Below are 3,103 nucleotides of genomic sequence, written 5' to 3' on the forward strand. Positions count from 1 at the left end.
ATTTTTACACCCATAAATGTCTTGATATATCTAGCAAACTTTCTTACAAAGATTATTAATACAAAATTATAAATCAGCTAATAAATTATGTTAAATACTGCCGAGTAAAGCTGCTTGAAAATGAGCTCTACCCCTACTAGCTGCAACATTAAAGTGATCTACACGTATAAATGCATAACTAATTAAAAATATAGAAAATACATTTTACCTGAGTGTGATTTGAATGCAGGACTTTCATACATTACAAAGTATTTCTTCACAGTAATATTGCTACTTTTACTTGAGTAAAAGATATGAGAGTCTTACAAATCCTGAATTTAGAAAATACAGACGTGACCACATTGTCTGTCTGTTTGTTAATCCACCAGTCTCATCCCAACTAAAAATATATTAACAACTATTAGCTGGATTGGTACAAAATTTAATTTAAATTTAATGCGATTTTTCATAATCCCCGGAGGATGAACCCTTACGACTTTGTTGATCCCTGGACTTTTACGCAAGCGCCACCATGAGGCTTCATGTTTGTGGTCTCAACAACTATGGATGGATTGCCATAAAATTCGATCCAGAAATGCCTGTCCCGCTTGAGATGACCTGCTATAGCTATAGCTGTTGATTGTTACTCTTTTTACAAAAAAATAAGGATATATTTCATGTTTCATGAGTTATGTGAGCATGCATAGACTATTCATTCTCTTTGTCAGCCCAAAAGGACTCTGTGAGACACTGATACACAAACTTGTTATAAAACTATGGAAACAGAAATCTAAATTATTTGGAAGTGATGTGTAAAAATCAATCTTAACACTAATCAGAAATGTCGAGGATATGAAAATCAACCGTATTTAACCATATTTTATGTTATACAGCAACAGTAATGTCTAATTTTTGGTGGCAGATTTCTGAGGGAGCTGTTCAAAATGATCATAAATTTAGTAATGTGTTAACCTCTAAGAAAAGGTAAAGTTTAACGATAATCATCGATATATTATTAATAAACTATAGCCCACTATTTGTAGAGTTTTACTGAAAACAACAGAGATGTATTAAATATTTTTTAAGTTGATGCAGCCTGATAATCCCACGTGGAAGAAAACTTAGAGTACATACCAGAACATTGTATTTATTATAAGAACTATAATAGGAATAAATACAACATTTATACCATGTTTAGTAGCACAGTTCAGACAGGATTAATTCTATCACAAAATAGTTATACTTTTTAAAATGGTACAGACCTTTCACAAACTATTTCACAGTACAGCATGTCTCTTTATTGATCAGTCTTGTGTAGTATTTCATTTTCAAAAGCAAATGTTTTTACAAAAGAAGGCAAGAAGTGGCTTGTGATGCTTTATCATAAATGTATAATACTGCTCTATTCAACAAAAATATAGTAATAGTGTATTTGCAGTCATTTATTATATCTTTTTTTACTGTGTAAGTACAGTACAAGTCCTGCTTTCAGTGTTTGCATGATAGTTCTTTGAATTCTTACAATATACATGTTTGAAAAATATAATTCAAAACAAAATTAGTACACTCTGTCACACAAAAACTGTGCACACAAAACCAAAATCTAACCCGATACAACAATATTTTCTAATCGCCTAGTAATGTTTTAAGTCATAATTGGATTTGCATAGCCAGAAATGCTAACTATTGGGCAGAGTGTAATTTAGTTTGATTAATCTCGCTAATTATTTATTTCATTACAAAATATCAGGAATTGTAACTCACTCTACGCACTCGTCCTGTGCTCAGCACTGTTTGTTGTGGGTGCAGGTGCCAGTAGCACGCTCAAGGTACAAAGACACAACAGAAACACGAGAGTAAATATCTACTTCTTAAGGAATTTCACAGCAGAAGATGTGGATATTTAAGTGAAAGGTGAGGGAAATTACATATTTCATGGAAAATAATGCTTCAACATATGTTTTTTCTTGTACATTTTCTTGCCTCATTGTCATGGGAGCATCCTGCTGGCAGCGAGATGTTGGCCTTACGCTCCGACATCCAAGGTGAAGGTCACACTGCCCAGGTAGCGATCAGTGGGTGAATCATTGACGATGCCCTTTCCGTTCAGTTTGCATTGTATTTGGACGTGAGTGTCGTACTGCACTCCTGCAAAACGCACAGCCACCACCGGTGAAGAGTAGTTTACCTGAGCAAACAGAGACGTGAGAGGACGAGACACAATTATTTAGAGAGAAACATCGCCTAAATTTAGGAATCCAAGATGTTATTTCCACAGCCGAAGAAAGTTAAATTAATATCTGTGAACTTTAGCTACTCTCTCACAAAGCACGAAACCAGAGAAGTAAGTCTCAAACTTGTGATGTCATCATGTTTAACCATATCGAACATCTTTAATCATTCACTATCGATGAAGCAGCTCCAGACTTTACACTGCAAGTTTGCATTTTTGCTATCTAGATTTTGAATTTTGGGACATGGTCATATTTTTTAATTGTCTTTAGACCATAGGAACAACATATTGAAAATGGGAGTAGTTCCCCTTTAAATCACATTGTCTTTATGTTACCCACAAGGATGAAACTCTCTCACTCACATGTCTGAGCTTCCCATAGTATGGATAGTACTTCAGGTCAAAAATGCTTTTAGGAAAAAATTGGACTTCTCCCAAGGCTTCTGGAGGTCCTCTCTGCAAGAGACAGAAGTTATGATTCCTTAACATTTTCAGACATATTGCTGAGATCAAATTAAAAATGTTTATGTATACTTACCTTAACTCCACAAGTCACATTAATTGGTTTGCCCTGGCCTGGTAAGTAACCCAGAATCTATTTAAAGGTAAGAATAGTAAGAAACAAATGACACACTGGGGGAATTCAAAAATATTTGGAGAAAATAATGATCTCCTTAATAATAATAATAATAATCTTCATTTATAGAGCACTTTTCAAAAACAGCAATACAAAATCCTTTCCAGGGCAGTAAAATAAAACAGAAACAGAAAAGTCTAAAAATCAAGACAATCAAAAATCAATTTGATGTATAAAACTGAGGAAATAAAAAACACTTCAAAGACAAGTAGAACTTGAGTAAAATCAGGCTCTCCAATAAAAATGGACTTAAA

At 33.8% G+C, this 3,103-nt stretch overlaps 1 long non-coding RNA gene across 1 annotated transcript; it reads right to left on the reverse strand.

Annotated features, from left to right (window-relative positions):
* Positions 1-1,198: 1,198 nt before the first annotated feature.
* Positions 1,199-2,808, reverse strand: LOC121964004. The gene is made up of 3 exons (XR_006107308.1): positions 2,751-2,808; positions 2,576-2,668; positions 1,199-2,167 (listed from the first exon to the last, which is right to left on the reverse strand). It is a non-coding gene; the product is annotated as an uncharacterized LOC121964004 (long non-coding RNA).
* Between the last annotated feature and the right edge of the window lie 295 nt (positions 2,809-3,103).

Source organism: Plectropomus leopardus, unplaced genomic scaffold, assembly GCF_008729295.1.
Source record: "Plectropomus leopardus isolate mb unplaced genomic scaffold, YSFRI_Pleo_2.0 unplaced_scaffold13587, whole genome shotgun sequence".
Classification (NCBI taxonomy): Eukaryota; Metazoa; Chordata; class Actinopteri; order Perciformes; family Serranidae; genus Plectropomus; species Plectropomus leopardus.